This window comes from Bos indicus, chromosome X (assembly GCF_029378745.1).
Source record: "Bos indicus isolate NIAB-ARS_2022 breed Sahiwal x Tharparkar chromosome X, NIAB-ARS_B.indTharparkar_mat_pri_1.0, whole genome shotgun sequence".
Classification (NCBI taxonomy): domain Eukaryota; kingdom Metazoa; phylum Chordata; class Mammalia; order Artiodactyla; family Bovidae; genus Bos; species Bos indicus.
In genome coordinates this window covers 101,824,546-101,846,220 of record NC_091789.1, presented here as the reverse complement: position 1 = coordinate 101,846,220, position 21,675 = coordinate 101,824,546, and positions in this window count along the sequence as shown.

Genomic DNA, 21,675 nt, shown 5'->3' with positions numbered 1-21,675 from the left:
AAATCAGATTGATTATATTCTTTGCAGCCAAAGATGGAGAAGCTCTATACAGTCAGCAAAAACAGGACCAGGAGCTGACTGTGGCTCAGACCATGAATTCCTTATTGCCAAATTCAGACTTAAATTGAAGAAAGTATGGAAAACCACTAGACCATTCAGGTATGACCTAAACCAAATCCCTTATGATTATACAGTGGAAATAAGAAATAGATTTAAGGGCCTAGATCTGATAGATAGAGTGCCTGATGAACTATGGAATGAGATTCGTGACATTGTACAGGAGACAGGGATCAAGACCATCCCCATGGAAAAGAAATAACTATCATAGGACCTAGTAATTCCACTCCTAGGTATGTGTCTACGTAGAATGAAAATAGTTATTCAAAAATATATATTTACCCTCATATCAGTAGTAGCATTATTTACAATTGTCAAGATATAGAAGCAACCTAAGCTTCAATCAACATATGAATAGATAAAGGAGATATGATAATATGTATATATAGATGTATGTGTGTGTGTGTACACACAATGAAATACTGTTCAGCCATAAAAAAAATAATGAAATTTTGCTATTTCCATCAACATGGATGATTGTGGATGGCATTTTGTTAAGTGAAATAAGTCACTCAGAAAAAGACAAATAGTGTATGCTATTGTTTAACTGTGGAATCTAACATATATAACAAACTAATAAATCTAACATAAAATTAGCAGACTCACAAATGTAGAAAAAAAACTAGTGCTTACCAATGGGAAGAGGTGGAGAGGGGCAATATCATGATAAGACAATGTGTGGTACCAACTAATGACTGTAAGCTATGCTACAAGGATGTATTTTTCAACAAGGGGAATTTTGCCAATATTTTTCATAACTGTAAATGTTGTGTAATCTTTAAAATTATATTTAAAATGCTTAAAAACAAAGATTTTCAGAAGACAGAAGGATAATGTGTCTACAGAAGTAAAGGAAGTCTGTGAACAATGATTAATTACAGATATAAATGAAGTGATACAAACTATTTAAAAAAAAAAAACAAATTGAAATTCTAGAGCTCAAAAGTACAATAACTGAAAATTAAAATTCACTTAAGGGGCTCAATAACAGACCTGAACAAGACAATGTAAAAGCCAGCACACTTGGAAATAAATAAGGTTATTGATTCAAAGGAAAATTAAAAAAAAAAAAAAAGAAAAATGAACAGTTTGTCAGAAATCTGTAGAAACAAACATCATTATATGTATAAAGAAAGTTACAGAAAGAAAAGAGGAAGAGGTCAAAAAGTACTTTTAAAAAAATGTCTCAAATCCCAAATCTGGTAAAAAATAATAATAATAACTCACACGTCCAAGAAAATCAAGTAAGTATGATTAATTCAGAATTCTACATTTAGCCAAATAGAAATCAAACTGTTAAAATACAAAACCAAAGAGAAAATTTTGAAAACAGCAAGAGTGAGTTTCCATTAGGTACAAGAGATCTTTAATAAGAATACCACTGATTTACCTTCAGAAAGCATACATGCCAGGAAGCAATTCAATGGCATATACAAAGTTCTGGAAAAAGAACTGTCAAAGACAAATTCTTTCATCAGTATCATCAGTAAAGTTGTTGTTCATGTACCTTATCATATGTAAAATAGATGACCAGTGCAAGTTCAATGCATGAAGCAGCGCATCCAAAACCAGTGCTCTGGGACAACACAGAGGGATATGGTGGGGAGGGAGGTGTGTGTGGGGGGCGGGTTTTGTATACCTGTGTCCAGTTCATGTTGATGTATGGCAAAAACCTTCACAATATTTTAAAGTAATTTTTATCCAATTAAACTTAACTAATTTTTTTTAACTTTTCAAAGTGGTTTTATTATTTTTTTTAATTTAATTTTATTTTTAAACTTTACATAATTGTATTAGTTTTGCCAAATATAAAAATGAATCCATCACAGGTATACATGTGCTCCCCATCCTGAACCCTCCTCCCTCCTCCCTCCCCATACCATCCCTCTGGGTCGTCCCAGTGCACTAGCCCCAAGCATCCAGTATCATGCATTGAACCTGGACTGGCATCTCGTTTCGTACATGATATTTTACATGTTTCAATGCCATTCTCCCAAATCTTCCCACCCTCTCCCTCTCCCACAGAGTCCATAAGACTGTTCCATACATCAGTGTCTCTTTTGCTGTCTCGTACACAGGGTTATTGTTATCATCTTTCTAAATTCCATATATATACGTTAGTATACTGTATTGGTGTTTTTCCTTCTGGCTTACTTCACTCTGTATAATAGTCAGAATGGCTGCGATCCAAAAGTCTACAAATAATAAATGTTGGAGAGGGTGTGGAGAAAAGGGAACCCTCTTACACTGTTGGTGGGAATGCAAACTAGTACAGCCACTATGGAGAACAGTGTGGAGATTCCTTTAAAAACTGGAAATAGAACTGCCTTATGATCCAGCAATCCCACTGCTGGGCATACACACTTAGGAAATCAGAAGGGAAAGAGACACGTGTACCCCAATGTTCATCGAAGCACTGTTTATAATAGCCAGGACATGGAAGCAACCTAGATGTCCATCAGCAGATGAATGGATAAGAAAGCAGTGGTACATATACACAATGGAGTATTACTCAGCCATTAAAAAGAATTCATTTGAATCAGTTCTAAACTTAACTAATTATTTTTTAAAAAAGAAAAATAAAGCAAAAGGACAAGTGGAGCATCAAAAATAAATAAAGGAGAAAAGAGTGAAATAAACAAATGGCAGACCAATAATCTCCAAGCTCTCATTCTCCCATTGAAAACATCAAGAAAGCAATGAGAAGCTATATGTTCCAAGGTTTACAGCATCCAAGCTACAAACCAAACAAGAAAATGCCACCTTTATAATGCTAGGAAAGTTTTGTGGCATTTTTACATGCACTTGCCCCACCTTGACCTAGTAGCAGTGGACAAGATCTTGAGCAGTCAGCATCTTATTTCCCCATACACCCCTTGAACAAGAAGGATCCTATTTGCAAATTATTCTATATGTTTGCTCCAGCCAGTATGAGGAATGTCTGAAGGATTCATGCAAGGTACTTGATCAACATAGCTCAAAGTGGAAGCAAGGGAAATAGTGGACAATGACTGTAAAATCCACAAGACAGACTACACACTTACAGATGCTTGAAGTAAAAGGTTGTAGATGGAGATACATATAGGCTATCAAAAGCCTGAGTAAAAAGTTAGGATGAGGCTCTGGGAAATCAGATAATTTAAAAGTAACAGTGACTATGGTGGAAGTTGGAAATCCACACATACGTCCAGGCAAGATACATGTTTAGGAAAAATTTCATAAACTCTTTAGCTTTTAACTCAGACTGGTCCTTAAGGCATAAAGCAAGACTTCCTAATCAGTGAAGGACTATTCCAGAACAGAGACAGTTAGCAAATACTGGGATAGGTGCATATTGTATCTGGTTGCTAACTTTTTTTCGGGTTGGGGGGAGGTGTCTGATTTTAAGTTTATTTTAAGCTCCTGGCACTTAAGAAATTCATGCTTAGTTGCTCAGTCATGTCCGACTCTTTGCAACTCCATGGACTATAGCCAGCCAGTCTCCTCTGTTCATGGAATTTTTCAGGCAAGAATTTAAGAGTGGGTTGCCATTTCCTCCTCTAGGGAATCCTCCCAGCAGTGATCTATTAGTTCTCCTGCATTGACAGGTGGATTATCACTAGCACCATCTGAGAAGCCTGGCATTTAAGAAAATATTTGCTAATATATTGAGTGCAAACTAAAAGGAAATAAACAGCAGTGATCATATACAGTAACTAATAGCCCTTGCAAATATAGTTTTAGAAAAGTCTCAAAAGTAATGGAAAACCTGAGTATTTAACAATTAAAAAAATAAAACCTTGGTAAGGGAGAGAGTCTCATTTCCATAGGTATCTCATTATAATAAAAAAAAAAAAAACAGTGATACAATTTTCAACAAAGGATTACAATGCATAGAAAGAAATATGAAAATGTGGCCCATACAAGGGAAAAAATAGTGTCAGAAACCATTCCTGAAGAAACTAAAGCATCATATTTAGCAAAAATGCGTTTTAAAAATGTTTAAATGTGTTCAAAAGGAAAGGGAACTCATTAACAAGAACTAAAGATAGGAAACTGATACAGAAATTGGGAAAATGCTATATAATGAGAATGAGAAGATCAACAAAAAGATACAAATTATACAAAGAAAACAAACATAAATTCTAGAGCTCAAAAGTAAAATAACAAACACAGTGAATACTAGAGGGGATCAGCTTCCTGGTGACTCAGTGATAAATTCACAGGAGACTTGAGTTGGATCCCTGGGTCAGGAAGATCCCCTGAAGTAGGAAATAGCAACTCACTCCAGTATTCCTGCTTAGAAAATCCCATGGACATAGAAGCCTGGCAGGCTACAGTCCATAGGGTCACAAAGATTTGGATATTACCAAGTGACTAAACAACAACAAGAGAGGGTATCAACAACAGATTTGAAATTTCAAAAGAAAGAATTAAGAAAAATGAAGACAGGAAATTTGAAAATGTTGTTTCTAAGTAGAAGGAAGAATAATAATGAATTGCACAGGGCTTAATGAAATGTGGGAAACCATAAAGTGGACAAAAAGACACATTACTGGGGGGGGGTGGCAGTCACTTAAAGAGAAGAGAAATAGAAAAGGGTAAAAAAGCTATTTGAATAATTGATAGCTGAAATCTAATCAATTTGATAAATGATACAAATCTGCAAATTCAATATGCTAAATAAACTTTAAGTATGAAAAACCCAAGGAGACTATTAGAAGACATATGATAAGCAAACTTCTGAAAGACAAAGACAGAATCTTAACAGCAACAAAAGTAGCTTGGTACATAAAAAGGAGCCTCTAACAAGAATATAAATGGGTTTGTTCAGCAGAAATTTTGCTGCACAAGGTAGTGAGAAAAATATTGACAACGGAGAATCCAATCTGATCACCTGGACCACAGCCTTGTCTAACTCAGTGAAACTATGAGTAAATCCATGTAGGACCAGCCAAGATGGACAGGTCATGGTGGAGAGTTCTGACAAAATATGGTCAGCTGGAGAAGGGAATGGCAAACCACTTCAGTGTTCTTGCCTTGAGAACCCCATGAACAGTATGAAAAGGCAAAATGATAGGATACTGAAAGAGGAACTCCCCAGGTCAGTAGGTGCCCAATATGCTCCTGGAGACCAGTGGAGAAATAACTCCAGAAAGAATGAAGGGATAGGGCCAAAGCAAAAACAATACCCAGTTGTGGATGTGACTGGTGATAGAAGCAAGGTCTGATGCTGTAAAGAGCAATATTGCATAGGAACTTGGAATGTTAGGTCCATGAATAAGGGCAAATTGGAAGTGTTCAAACGGGAGATGGCAAGAGTGAATGTCAACACTCTAGGAATCAGGGAACTAAAATGGACTGGAATGGGTGAATTTAACTCAGATGACCATTGTATCTACTACTGCGGGCAGGAATCCCTTAGAAGAAATGGAGTGGCCATCATGGTCAACAAAAGAGTCCGAAATGCAGTATTTGGATGCAATCTCAAAAACGACAGAATGATCTCTGTTCATTTCCAAGGCAAACAATTCAATATCACAGTAATCCAAGTCTATGCCCCTACCAGTAATGCTGAAGAAGCTGAAATTGAACGGTTCTATGAAGACCTCCAAGACCTTTTAGAACTAACACCCAAAAAAGATGTCCTTTTCATTATAGGAGACTGGAATGCAAAAGTAGGAAGTCAAGAAACACCCCAAAACATATATCAATCAAATTAACAAAGATCAAACACAAAGAACAAATGTTAAAAGCTGCAAGGGAAAAACAACAAATGACACACAAGGGGATTCCAATAAGGATAACAGCTGATCTTTCAATAGAAACTCTTCAGACCAGAAGGGAATGGCAGGGCATACTTAAAGTGATGAAAGAAGATAGCCTACAGCTCAGATTACTGTACCTAGCAAGGATCGCATTCACATATGAAGGAGAAATCAAAAGCTTTACAGACAAGCAAAAGTTGAGAGAATTCAGCACCACCAAACCAGCTCTCCAACAAATGCTAAAGGATATTCTCTAGACAGGAAACACAGAAAGGGTGTATAAACTCGAATCCAAAACAATAAAGTAAATGGCAACGGGATCATACTTATCAATAATTACCTTAAACATAAATGGGTTGAATGCCCCAACCAAAAGACAGAGACTGGCTGAATGGATACAAATACAAGACCCCTATATATGTTGTCTACAAGAGACCCACCTTGAAACAAGGGACACATACAGACTGAAAGTGAAGGGCTGGAAAAAGATATTCCATGTAAATAAAGACCAAAAGAAAGCAGGAGTAGCAATCTTCATATCAGATAAAATGGACTTTAAAACAAAGGCTGTGAAAAGAGACAAAGAAGGACACTACATAAGGATCACAGTATCAATCTGAGGAGAAGATATAACAATTATAAATATATATACACCCAACATAGGAGCACCACAATATGTAAACAAATGCTAACAAATATGAAAGGGGAAATTAACAACAACACAGTAATAGTGGGAGACTGTAATACCCCACTCACATCTATGGATAGATCAACTAAACCAAAAGTTAACAAGGAAACACAAACTTTAAATGATACAATAGACCAGTTAGACCTAATTGATATCTATAGGACATTTCACCCCAAAACAATGAATTTAACCTTTTTCTCTAGTGCACACGGAAGCTTCTCCAGGATAGATCACATCCTGGGCCATAAATCCAGCCCTGGTAAATTAAAAACAATTTAAATCATTCCAAGCATCTTTTCTGACCACAATGTATTAAGATTAGATGTCAATTACATGAGAAAAATGGTTAAAACTTCCAACATATGGAGGCTGAACAACACGCTGCTGAATAACCAACAAATCACAGAAGAAATCAAAAAAGAAATCAAAATATGCTTAAAAATGAATGAAAATGAAAACACAACAACCCAAAACCTATGGGACACTGTAAAAGCAGTGCTAAGGGTAAGGTTCATAGCAATACAGGCATACCTCACAAAACAAGAAAAAAGTCAAATAAATAACCTAACTCTACACCTAAAACAACTAGAAAAGGAAGAAAGGAAGAACCCCAGGGTTAGTAGAAGGAAAGAAATCTTAAAAATTAGGGCAGAAATAAATGCAAAAGAAACAAAAAAGACCATAGCAAAAATCGATAAGGCCAAAGCAGGTTCTATGAGAAGATAAGTAAAATTGACAAACCATTAGCCAGACTCATCAAGAAACATAGGGATAAAAATCAAATCAACAAAATTGGAAATGAAAATGGAGAGATCACAGCAGACAACACAGAAATGGAAAGGATCATAAGAGACTATTATCAACAACTATATGCAAATAAAATGGACAATGTGGAAGAAATGGACAAATTCTTAGAAAAGTACAACTTTCCACAACTGAACCAGGAAGAAATAGAAAATCCTAACAGACCCATCAGAAGCACAAGGATTGAAATTGTAATCAGAAATCTTCCAACAAGCCAAAGTCCAGCACCAGATGGCTTCACAGCTGAATTCTACCAAATATTTAGAGAAAAGATAACACCTATCCTACTCAAACTCTTCCAGAAAATTGAAGAGGAAGGTACACTGCTAAACTCATTCTATGAGGCCACCATCACCCTGATACCAAAACCCGACAAAGATGCCACAAAAAAGAAAACTACAGGCCAATATCACTGATGAACATAGATGCAAAAATTCTTAACAAAATTCTAGCAAAGAGAATCCAACAACATATTAAAAAGATCATACATCATGACCAAGTGGGCTTTATCCCAGGGATGCAAGGATTCTTCAATATCTGCAAGTCAATCAATGTAATACACCACATTAAAAAACTGAAAGATAAAAAACATATATTATCTCATTAGATGCAAAGAAAGCCTTTGACAAAATTCAACATCCGTTTATGATAAAAACCCTCCAGAAAGCAGGAATAGAAGGAACATACCTCAACATAATAAAGCTATATATGACAAACCCACAGCAAATATCCTCAATGGTGAAAAATTGAAAGCATTTCCCCTAAAGTCAGGAACAAGACAAGGGTGCCAACTCTCACCACTACTATTCAACATAGTTTTGGAAGTTTTGGCCACAGCAATCAGAGCAGAAAAGAAATAAAAGGAATCCAAATTGGAAAAGAAGAAGTAAAACTCTCACTGTTTGCAGATGACATGATCTTCTACATAGAAAACCCTAAAGATTCCACCAGAAAATTACTAGATCTAATTAATGAACAGAGTAAAGTTGAAGGATATAAAATCAACACACAGAAATCCATTGCATTCCTATACACTAACAATGAGAAAACAGAAAGAGAAATAAAGGAAACAATTCCATTCACCATTGCAACGAAAAGAATAAAATAATTAGGAATGTATCTACCTAAAGAAACTAAAGACCTCTATAGAGAAAACTATAAAACACTGGTGAAAGAAATCAAAGAGGACACAAATAGATGGAGAAGTATACCATGTTCATGAATCGGAAGAATCAGTATAGTGAAAATGAGTACACTACCCAAAGCAATCTATATATTCAATGCAATCCCTATTAAGCTACCAATGGTATTTTTCAGAGAACCAGAACAAATAATTTCACAATTTGTATGGAAATACAAAAAAACCTCGAATTGCCAAAGCAATCTTGAGAAAGAAGAATGGAACTGGAGGAATCAACCTACCTGACTTCAGGCTCTACTACAAAGCCACAGTTATCAAGACAGTATGGTACTGGCACAAAGACAGAAACATAGATCAATGGAACAAAATAGAAAGCCCAGAGATAAATCCACGCACTTATGGACACCTTATCTTTGAAAAAGGAGGCAAGAATATACAATGCAGAAAAGACAATCTCTTTAACAATTGGTGCCGGGGAAACTGGTAAAAGAATGAAACTAGATCACTTTCTAACACCATACACAAAAATAAACTCAAATTGGATTAAAGATCCAAACATAAGACCAGAAACTATAAAACTCCTAGAGGAAAACAGGTAAAACACTCTCTGACATAAACCACAGCAGGATCCTCTATGGCCCACCTCCCAGAGTATTGGAAATAAAAGCAAAAATAAACAAATGGAACCTAATTAAAATTAAAAGCTTCTACACAACAAAGGAAACTCTAAGCAAGGTGAAAAGACAGCCTTCACAATGGGAGAAAATAATAGCAAATGAAGCAACAGGCAAAGAATTAATCTCAAAAATATACAAGCAACACCTGCAGCTGAATTTCAGAAAAATAAATGACCCAATCAAAAAGTAGGCCAAAGAACTAAACAGACATTTCTCCATAGAAGACATACAGATGGCTAACAAATATATGAAAAGATGCTCAACATCACTCATTATCAGAGAAATGCAAATTAAAACCAAAATGAGGTACCATTTCACACCAGTCAGAATGGCTGCTATCCAAAAGTCTACAAGCAATAAATGCTGGAGAGGGTTTGGAGAAAAGAGAACCCTCTTATACTGTTGGTGGGAATGCAAACTAGTACGGCCACTATGGAGAACAGTGGGAGAGATTCTTTAAAAAACTGGAAATAGAACTTCCATATGACCCAGCAATCCCACTGCTGGGCATACACACTGAGGAAACCAGAATTGAAAGAGACACGTGTACCCCAATGTTCATCGCAGCACTATTTATAATAGCCAGGACATGGAAGCAACCTAGATGTCCATCAGCAGACGACTGGATAAGAAAGCTGTGGTACATATACACAATAGAATATTACTCAGCCATTAAAAATAATACATTTGAATCAGTTCTAATGAGGTGGATGAAACTGGAGCCTATTATACAGAGTGAAGTAAGCCAGAAAAAAAAAAAAAAAACACAATACAGTATACTAACACATATATATGGATTTTAGAAAGATGGTAATGATAACGCTTTATGCGAGTCAGCAAAAGAGACACAGATGTATAGAACAGTCTTTTGGACTCTGTGGGAGAGGGCAAGGGCGGGATGATATGGGAGAATGGCACTGAAACATGTAAATTATCACATGTGAAATGAATCACCAGTCCAGGTTCAATGCATGATACGGGATGCTCGGTGCTGGTGCACTGGGATGACCCAGAGGGATGTGATGGGGAGGGAGGAAGGAGGGGGGTTCAGGATGGAGAACACATGTACACCCATGGTGGATTCATGTCAATGTATAGCAAAACCAATACCATATTGTAAAGTAAAAAAATAAATTAATTAAAAAAAAAGACTGAATCAGGAAAAAATAAAAACTATAAACATATTAGCAATAGTAACACTGAATCAGTGATTTAAAAAGTAAGTGAAATACAAAGTCCAGGAAAAAATTAATTCACAGGTAAATTCTACCAAACATTTAAAGAAGAGTTGACATATATCTTTCTTTTGTTTTCAATTTATTTTTTACCTGGTGGAAAAATACTTTACAATGTTGTATTGGTCTCTGAAGTACAATACAAATCAGCCATAATTATACATATATCCCCTCCCTCGTGATCCTCCCTTTGCTTCTTGCATCCCACACCTCTAGGGCACCACAGAGTACCAAGCTGGGTTCCCTGTGTTATATACCAACTTATCACCAGCTATGTGTTTTACACATGATAGTGTGTATGTATGTGTGTATATATATATATATATATATATATATATATATATATATATATATATATATATCTCAATGCTACTTTCTCCACTAATCCCAGTCCCTCCTTGCCCCACTGTGTCCATGAGTCCATTCTCCACACCTACGTTTCTATTCCTTCCCTGCAAATAGGTTCATTAATAACATTGTTTTAGATTTCATATTTAAACTTAAAACTCAACAATCAAAAAACTAAGATCATGGCATATGGTCCCATCACTTCATGGCAAATAGATGTGGAAACAATGGAAACAGTGACGGACTTTATTTTCTTGGGCTCCAAAATCGCTGCAGATGGTGACTGCAACCATTAAATTAAAAGATGTTTGCTCCTTGGAAGAAAAGCTATGACAAACCTAGACAGCATATTAAAAAGCAGAGACATTACTTTGCCCACAAAGTTCTGTATAGTCAAGCTATGGTTTTCCCTTAGTTGTGTATGGATGTGAGAGTTGGACCATAAAGAAAGTTGGATGCTGAAGAATTGATGCTTTTGAACTGTGGTGTTGGAGAAAACTCTTCAGATTTCCTTGGACTGCAAGATCAAACCAGTCAGTCCTAAAGGAAATCAGCCGTGAATACTTATTTAAAGGACTGATGCTGAAGCTGAATTTCGCATACTTTGGCCACTTGATGCAAAGAGCCAACTCACTGGAAAAGACGCTGATGCTGGGAAAGATTGAAGGCAGGGGGAGAAGGGGATGACAAGGGATGACATGGTTGGATGCATAGAGTCACTGAATCAATGGACATGAGTTTTAGCAAACTCAAAGATAGTGAAGGGCAGGGGCACCTGGCATGCTGCAGTTCATGGGGTCACAAAGAGTCACAAATTAGTGAGACAACTTAGTGACAGAACAAAACTTTCTCTTAGATGATTCTGGGGAAAGAAGTTTTTAAAATTCACTGCCTTAAGGGCCTCCCTAAGGCTACTCTGAACTTTCCAAAATCATCATTTAAGTAAATGATTAAATACATAGTTAGCTTTCTTATGACACATCAATAGGTTTTGTATAAAACTTTGAAATTTTATGTAATCTTTACTTGCATTATAAGCATTTCCTTGGGTCATGAAAGATTCTGCCTCCTTTAATCTTTCAGTAGATGGGAAGCTCTGATTGGCTGTTAGGTTTACTTCACACTATTCAACAATTCTCTTCTGGAGAAGTGTCTTGTGTGGAGTGCATGATAAAAAGCACATTTTGTTTGAGGGATGAATGATGCTAATACATTGTACCCAGAGGGACTCCATACCTTTTGATGTGCTAAAGGTTTCTACACGTTCGTTTTGGTAATGACATCAGAGTTAGAGACCAGTTGTTGTTCACAGGAAATGCCACATGGGCTATAGGTCTGGAGGATGGATAACCGCACTGAAGAGTCAAAACTTTAAAACTCCCCTCATGTTTCTAAGATACTTGTCTCATTATCATTTCAACTCTTTATCCAATGTGTTATTTCCCTGAATTCAGAGGAACTTGGGGATGGTAGGAACAAGGTGAACTTAAGACTCAGAATTACAGGATTGCAAGCAAGAATACCCAGAAGAACTGTGCAAAAAAGATCTTCACGACCCAGATAATCATGATGGTATGATCACTTACCTAGAGCCAGACATCCTGGAATGTGAAGTCAAGTGGGCCTTAGAAACCATCAAAACAAACAAAGCTAGTGGATGTGATGGAATTCCAGTGGAGCTATTCCAAATCCTGAAAGATGATGCTGTGAAAGTGCTGCACTCAATATGCCAGCAAATTTGGAAAACTCAGCAGTGGCCACAGGACTGGAAAAGGTCAGTTTTCATTCCAATCCCAAAGAAAGGCAATGCAAAAGAATGTTCAAACTACTGCACAATTGCACTCATCTCACACGCTAGTAAAGTAATGCTAAAAATTCTCCAAGGCAGGCTTCAGCAATACGTGAACTGTGAACTTCCAGATGTTCAAGCTGGTTTTAGAAAAGGCAGAGGAGCCAGAGATCAAATTGCCAACATCTGCTGGATCATCGAAAAAGCGAGAGAGTTCCAGAAAAGCATCTATTTCTGCTTTATTGACTATGCCAAAGCCTTTGACTGTGTGGATCACAATAAACTGTGGAAAATTCTGAAAGAGATGGGAATACCAGAGCACCTGAACTGCCTCTTGAGAAACCTATATGCAGGTCAGGAAGTAACAGTTAGAACTGGACATGGAACAACAGACTGGTTCCAAATAGGAAAAGGAGTATGTCAAGGCTATATACTGTCACCCTGCTTATTTAACTTATATGCAGAGTACATCATGAGAAATTCTGGGCTGGAAGAAGCACAAGCTGGAATCAAGATTGCCACGAGAAATATCAATAACCTCAGATATGGAGATGACACCACCCTTATGGCAGAAAGTGAAGAGGAACTAAAAAGCTTCTTGATGAAAGTGAAAGAGGAGCGTGAAAAAGTTGGCTTAAAGTCAACATTCAGAAAACGAAGATCATGGCATCTGGTCCCATCAATTCATGGGAAATAGATGGGGAAACAGTGTCAGACTTTATATTTTGGGGCTCCAAAATCACTGAAGATGGTGACTGCAGCCATGAAATTAAAAGACACTTACTCCTTGGAAGAAAAGTTATGACCAACCTAGATAACATATTGAAAAGAAGAGACGTTACTTTGCCAACAAAGGTCCATCTAGTCAAGGCTATGGTTTTTCCAGTGGTCATGTATGGATGTGAGAGTTGGACTGTGAAGAAAGCTGAGCGCCGAAGAATTGATGCTTTTGAACTGTGGTGTTGGAGAAGACTCTTGAGAGTCCCTTGGACTGCAAGGAGGTCCAACCAGTCCCTTCTAATGGATATCAGCCCTGGGTGTTCTCAGGAAGGAATGATGGTAAAGCTGAAACTCCAGTACTTTGGCCACCTCATGCGAAGAGTTGACTCATTGGAAAAGACTCTGATGCTGGGAGGGATTGGGGGCAGGAGGAGAAGGGGATGACAGAGGATGAGATGGCTGGATGGCATCACCGACTCGAAGGATGTGAGTTTGAGTGAACTCCGGAAGTTGGTGATGGACAGGGAGGCCTAGCGTGCTGCAATTCATGGGGTCACAAAGAGTCGGACACGACTGAGCGACTGAACTGAACTGAACTGAAACCCTTTTAAACTCTTATTAAACCAAGAGAGTGACCAGAATCCCAGAGCTCCAACAAGAAAAGCCAGTTAGAGGCATTCTAGATTATCAGATTTACTCACCTCCTTGATGCTCTGCCTTGCCATTATCAGTGTAACTTCTTCTTTTTTTTTTTTTTTTTTCATTTTAAATATAAAAGGTTTAATAGTTGATAACTTTGCCAAAACACTGTATAACATAATTTTTTTTTTGTTTTTATATTGAACAGCAGAGAAACACATAGAGTGAAAAACAATGTTTCTTCCATCGGCTCTGCCCTCTTCCCTTCTGCTGTGACGCTCACATGCATGTCTCCCTTTCCCTTCCTAAGACCAGCATCCCTGCAGAACTTCTCCCCAGTTATCGTTTTCTTGGTTGAAGTCTCTTGCTTTACTTTTTTAAAGCTTTTTAAAATTTTTCTTTAACAAAGCAATTAATAAAGAAATTGTGACTAACTTTTTACACAGATAATACATATTTAACCACCATCCAGACTAAGAAATGGAAACTGCTTTCATGCAGCTTTTCTCAAAATCTTTGAGAAAATATGGGTTCATATACATTGCATTGTTATCATTGTTTCAACTGAGGTTTTTGGGGTTTTTTTGCAGATGATAATAATCTTTTGTTTCAGTTGGAAAACCCATTTATTAATCCTTAATTGTTAAAGTCACTTTTTCTGCATTTTGAGCTTGTTCTCTTAAATGCTAGTGCTGCATGCTGCTGCTGCTGCTAAGTCGCCTCAGTCGCGTCCAACTCTTAGCGACCCCATGGCCTGCAGCCCACCAAGCTCCTCCGTCCGTGGGATTTTCCAGGCAAGAGTACTGGAGTGGGGTGCCATTGCCTTCTCCATATCAGTGTAACTTCTTATGTCTGCTGTCTTAGTCTCTCTCCACCTAGAATCCAAGGTATTACTGGTTCACTACTTTTATAATGTTGAATCCATTTATGGTTATTGTATCATTTCAACACTGATTGGGTGTAGCTATGCATAGCTGTTTGGGCATGCTCCTACCCAGGGGTTAATGGTTAATGTGGCATATTATAGGGTTTTTTTCACCTCTAATGCCAACAAACTTCAAGTTCAAGCCTTCCTCGCCACTGTGTGAATTTCAAAAAAAATAATCTCATAGTGAATCTTTGTCTGGTTAAGCTCCTAAGGCATTTTCTGCTAGAGAATATCATTACTCTGCACTGAATTTATTTTTCATTATTTAATTTTTTTGCTGAACAATGTGCATATAATATCATTGTTCCCCAGCCAGAGATAGAACCCATGCCCTCTGAAGTGGACACATGGAGTCTTAACCACTGGACCACCAGGGAAGTTCCCTACACAGAATTGAAAATACAGTGTAGTTCAGTTCAGTTCAGTTCAGTTCATGGGGTTCACTCTTTGCGACCCCATGAATCACAGCACGCCAGGCCTCCCTGTCCATCACCAACTCCCGGAGTTCACTCAGACTCATGTCCATCGAGTCACTGATGCCATCCAGCCATCTCATCGTCTGTTGTCCCCTTCTCTTCCTGCCCTCAATCCCTCCCAGCATCAGAGTCTTTGCCAATGAGTCAACTCTTCGCATGAGGTGGCCAAAGTACTGGAGTTTCAGCTTTACCATCATTCCTTCCAAAGAATTCCCAGGGCTGATCTCTTTCAGAATGGACTGCTTGGATCTTCTTGCAGTCCAAGGGACTCTCAAGAGTCTTCTCCAACACCACAGTTCAAAAGCATCAATTCTTCAGTGCTCAGCTCTCTTCACAGTCCAACTCTCACATCCATACATGACCACTGGAAAAACCATAGCCTTGACTAGATGGACCTTTGTTGGCAAAGTAACGTCTCTTCTTTTCAATATGTTGTCTAGGTTGGTCATAACTTTTCTTCCAAGGAGTAAGTGTCTTTTAATTTCATGGCTGCAGTCACCATCTTCAGTGATTTTGAAGCCCCCCAAAATTAAGTCTGACACTGTTTACACTGTTTTCCATTCTATTTCCCATGAAATGATGGAACCAGTTGCCATGATCTTAGGTTTCTGAATGTTGAGTTTTATGCCAACTTTTTCACACTCCTCTTTCACTTTCATCAAGAGACTTTTTAATTCCTCTTCATTTTCTTCCATAAGGGTGGTGTCATCTGCATGTCTGAGGTTACTGATATTTCTCCTGGCAATCTTGATTCCAACTTGTGCTTCTTCTATCCCAGAGTTTCTCATGATGTCCTCTACATATAAGTTAAATAAGCAGGGTGACAGTATATAGCCTTGACATACTCCTTTTCCTATTTGGAACCAGTCTGTTGTTCCATGTCCAGTTCTAACTGTTACTTCCTGACCTGCATATAGGTTTCTCAAGAGGCAGGTCAGGTGGTCTGGTATTCCCATCTCTTTCAGAATTTTCCACAGTTTATTGTGATCCACACAGTCAAAGGCTTTGGCACAGTCAATAAAGCAGAAATAGATGTTTTTCTGGAGCTCTCTCGCTTTTTCAATGCTCCAGCAGATGTTGGCAATTTGATCTCTGGCTCCTCTGCCTTTTCTAAAACCAGCTTGAACATCAGGAAGTTCATGGTTCACGTATTGCTGAAGCCTGCCTTGGAGAATTTTGAGCATTACTTTACTAGCGTGTGAGATGAGTGTAATTGTGTGGTAGTTTGAGCATTCTTTTGCATTGCCTTTCTTTGGGATTGGAATGAAAACTGACCTTTTCCAGTCCTGTGGCCACTGCTGAGTTTTCCATTTTGCTGGCATATTGAGTGCAGCACTTTCACAGCATCATCTTTCAGGATTTGGAATAGCTCCACTGGAATTCCATCACCTCCACTAGCTTTGTTTGCTTTGATGGTTTCTAAGGCCCACTTGACTTCACATTCCAAAATGTCTGGCTCTAGGTGAGTGATCACACCATCATGATTATCTTGATCATGAAGATCTTTTTTGTACATTTCTTTTGTGTATTCTTGCCACCTCTTCTTAACATCTTCTGCTTCTGTTAGGTCCATACCATTTCTGTCCTTTATTGAGCCCATCTTTGCATGAAATATTCCCTTGGTATCTCTAATTTTCTTGAAGAGATCTCTAGTCTCCCATTCTGTTGTTTTCCTCTATTTCTTTGCATTGATTACTGAGGAATGTAGTTAGATACATATTTTCAAGTCTGGAGTTCTCTTGCAAAAATTTAAAAATACTACTTTATTTTCTTCTTGCATCAGTTTTCAAAAATCTTCTGATATTAGTCTTTACATGATGATTTGTAAGTGTAATGCTTTTCCTTTTGGAGGGTGTTTTAATTTTTTAATCAAAATTTTATTTTATAAATGTATCAAATAAGCAATACATTCATATGATTAAGACATCTCAAAGTTAAAAAGTGTAACTTCTTTTTTGCCTTCTCTCACCTTTGCTTTTCTCTCATGTGACTAGTGACCAGCAAATGTTGCTCAGTCGTGTTCAGCTCTTTGCGACCCCATGGACTATACAGTCCATGGAATTCTCTAGGCCAGAAAACTGGAGTGGGTAACATTTCTCTTCTCCAGGGGATCTTCCCAACCCAGGGATCAAACTCAGGTCTCCCACCTAGCAGACAGATTCTTTACCAGCTGATCAAACCTAAAAAAAAAAAAAAAAAAATTATCCCACTTACCCAGGGAGAATAGTTTTCTTTCCTTTGTATGCTCTTAGGCTCCTGATATTTTTCCAAAGTTATTTTATAAAGAATTATTATACAAAAAAACATTCCCTAGAGGAGAGGAATTCCTGTGCCTCCTAGTTATACTTGGGTGCTGGTATTCAGTGATGGCTTTTAGATTACAATTCCCCTACTTTCCTTACTTGAATTCTGAACCAGAATGGAAGTATGTTCTTGCTGTTTCACTGTTGCGTCTCATCTCCTCTGCAGCATATTTCACCTCACTTCTCCCACATTACTTCTCTCTACATATAATCATAAATACACTACAAACATTAATGTTAAGCTTCTCTACACTTGATTCAACAAATACAAGACTAACAACTATGAAATGCTTATGTTCCATCTATTTTAATGTTTACCTGAACCTCTCTCTAAATCTTCTTTTGGAGGTCTCATCATAAATTTACATCTATACTTACTTAGTCCTTTTGATTCTTTTCTACAGGACAAGATTTCCTCACATCCAAACAACACACATGCTAGCCATATGTTCCAGACTGCAGATTGGACTCAAGGTAACTCATGTGATCAAAAAGACAAAATGTGTGAAATCAAGCCTATGTCTGAAAATATGGATACATGCTACAGTCACTTCAGTGTTAAGAAATTCAACAGAGATATCTATACCTAGATTGTGCCAAGGTGGGAACTACATTAGTGGTACAGAAATATTCAACAAATCCAAAATTATAAGAAACACCATATCATCTTTTTAAAATCATAAAAAATTTGACTCTGATGCCATCTTGTTTTTGTTGTTTATGCAAATTATTTATTTATTATTGAAGTATAGTCAATTTAAAATATTGTGTTATTTTCAGGTGTACAGAAAGCTAACTCAGATATATATGTATATGTATGTATATATATAGTAACATGCTGCAGATTATTACCCATTATAGAGTATTACAAGATATTGAGTACAGTTCCTTCAGCTATCAGAAAACCTTTTTTATGCTTTTCTCTTTTTCATTTTATAATTTATGAAAGTATAATAACATATTACAAAAGACTTGGAAAATATAGAACAAAGTTACACATGAAAGTGAAAGTGAAGTTGCTCATTCATGTCCGACTTTTTGCGACCCCAGGGACTGTAGCCTACCAAGCTTCTCCGTCCATGGGATTTTCCAGGCAAGACTACTTAAGTGGGTTGCCATTTCCTTCTCCAGGAGATCTTCCTGACACAGGGATTGAACCCGGGTTTCCCGCACTGTAGGTAGATGCTTTACCGTCTGAGCCACCAGGGAAGTTACATATAGTTCCAATATATATTACATTTATTTTTTAAGTACATAAATTAAAATGTTTGGTCAGAGTTTAGATATCAAACTCTCAAAAATTAATAGAATGGATATACATAAAATTAGAAGGATACAGTAGACCTGAAAAGAACTTTGAACCAATTCAACATAATTAAGATTTATATAATTTTCACACAACAGTGGAATACAAATTATATTCATGTTCCCATAGAATGTGCTCTGAACTGCTGCTGCTGCTGCTAAGTCGCTTCAATCCTGTCCAACTTCAGTCGTGTCCTACCAGTCTCCTCTGTCCATGGGATTGTCCAGGCAAGAGTACTGGAGTGGATTGCCATTGCCTTCTCCATGCTGTGAACTAGGAGACACTGAACTATATCCGGGGGCATAAAATAAAATAAAAAAATATCATGGTCTTAAGGTATTGATATCATACAGGGTCTTTTCTCTTATCACTATGGATTTATGTTAGAAATCAATATCAAAAGATATTTGAATATAACTGACATATTTTCAAGTGCAATGTGACATTTACCAAGAGAAATCTTGGACTGAGCAATTGAAAGCCTCAAAGTTAGAAGATTGAAAAAACACACACACACACACAAAAAGAAAAAACACAGAGGGTGATTGCAGAGAAGAAAATATTTAAATGAGAATTTAATATCAAAATGAGAAATTAATATCAAAGATACTTTAAACGCCCCATGTATTTGACTACTAAATATCCACTTTTAATTGATGGGTGTAACTCAGAAGCCATAACAAGGAAAATTATAAAATATTTATAACAAAATAAAAATGAAAAGAAAATTTGCCAGAATTTGTTGCAAGTAGCTAAAGCTGCTCAGTGCAACTAAACACAACATGGAATCTCGAATAAGGCATGAAAACAGACAATATATATTATATAAAATTTTGTGAATTTTAAACAAAATATGGACTTTAATTAATAATACTGTATCACATATTAATTTCCAGGTTTTTTTTTTTTTTACAACAGGGTATTTCTTTATATTCTCAGAATTGGATTAGAAGCTTCAAACTCCATTCAATTTTTTTTTTTAAATCACTAAGAAAATAAACTTCCTAGACTTTTACCAGTAATACTAGATGCCAAAATACATGGGAATACATCGAAGTTTTGAGGGAATATTAATTTGAAATATAGCATTCTATTCATATTATGTTAAACAATTGGAATCAAAATCAAAGTTTTCATCTTGGCAAAAATTCATAAGTTTTCTAAAATATATATATTATACATACTATATATTATATATAATATATTATACTATATATTATATATATATATATAATCAGTTCAGTTCAGTCGCTCAGTCATGTTTGGCTTTTTGCAACCCAATGGATTGCAGCATGCTGGGCTTCCCTGTCCATCACCAACTCTCAGAGCTTGTTCAAATTCATATCCATCACTTAAGTTGGTGATGCCAACCAGCTATCTCATCCTCTGTCATACCCTTCTCCTCCTGCCTTCAATCTTTCCCAGTATCAGGGTCTTTTCCAATGAGTCAGTTCTTTGTATCAGGTGTTCAAAGTATTGGAGCTTCAGCATCAGTCCTTCCAATGAATATCGGGGACTGATTTCCTTTAGGATTGTCTGATTTGCTCTCCTTACAGTCCAAGGGGTGTTCAAGAGTCTTGACCAACACCACAGTTCAAAAGCATCAATTATTTGGCACTCAGTTTTCTTTATGGTCCAACTCTCACATCCATACATGACTATTGGAAAAAAACATAGCTTTGACTAGATGGATCATTGTCAGTAAAGAAATGTCTCTGCTTTTTAATATGCTGTGTAGGTTGGTCATAACTTTTCTTCTAAGGAGCAAGTATCTTTTAATTCCATGGCTGCAGTCACCATCTGCAGTGATTTTGGAGCCAAGAAAATAAAGTCTGTCACTGTTTCCATTGTTTCCCCATCTATTTGCCATGAAGTGATGGGGCCAGATGCCATGATTTTTGTTTTTTTAATTTTGAATTTTAAGCCAGTTTTTTGACTCTCCTCTTTCACTTTTATCAAGAGGCTCTTTAGTTCCTCATCGCTTTCTGCCATAAGGGTTTCATCTGCATATCTGAGGTTATTGATATTTCTCCTGTCAATCTTGATTCCAGTTTGTGCTTCATCCAGTCCAGCATTTCTCATGATGTACTCTTCATATAAGTTAAATAAGCAGGGTGACAGTATACAGCCTTGATGTACTCCTTTCCCAATTTGGAACCAGTCCATTGTTCCATGCCCAGTTCTAACTGTTGCTTCTTGACCTGCATACAGATTTCTCAGGAGGCAGGTAAGGGGATCTGGTGCCCATCTCTTGAAGAATTTTCCGCAGTTTATTGTGATCCACACAAGTCAAAGGCTTTTGTGTAGTCAAGGAAGAAGAAGTAGGTGTTTTTCTGGAATTGTCTTGCTTTTTCTATGATCCAGCAGATATTACCAATTTGATCTCTGATTCCTCTGCCTTTTCTAAATCCAACTTAAACATCTGGAAGTTCTCAGTTCACGTACTGTTGAAGTCTCGTTTGGAGAATTTTGAGCATTATGTTGTTAGCATGCGAGATGAGTGCAATTGTGTGGTAATTTGCACATTCTGTGGTATTGCCTTTCTTTGGGATTTGAATGAAAACTGATATTTTCCAGTCTCGTGGCCACTGCTGAGTTTTCCAAATTTGCTAGCATATTGAGTGCAGCACTTTCACAGCATCATCTTTTAAGATTTGAATAGCTCAACTGGAATTCCATCATCTCCACTAGCTTTGTTCATAGTGATGCTTCCTAAACCCACTTGACTTCACATTTCAGGATGTCTGGCTCTAGGTG